A 297-nucleotide genomic window follows, 5' to 3' on the forward strand; every position below is an offset into this window, starting at 1 on the left:
TTCTAAACGCAACATAAGGGGTCTCTATAGTATAGTGTATTTTAAAATGGGGTTTCGGAGTTTTTAGGGGTTTTTGAATGTTTTATGTAGTTTTATGTAGTTTTTATGTAGTTCTGTAGTAGTTTTATGTAGTTTTATGCAGTTTTATGTAGTTTTTCAATTTCATTGCCCTGCATGGGACAATGACAATAAAGATATCGTATATCATATCGTATATCATATATCGTATGAAAGACCGACAGGTGAGCTGTGCACCTGCTCAGTCTTCTCTCTAGGTGCTAGCTGTTGATAGGCCCC

This window comes from Podarcis bocagei (genome assembly GCF_964188305.1).
Source record: "Podarcis bocagei genome assembly, chromosome: 5".
Classification (NCBI taxonomy): domain Eukaryota; kingdom Metazoa; phylum Chordata; class Lepidosauria; order Squamata; family Lacertidae; genus Podarcis; species Podarcis bocagei.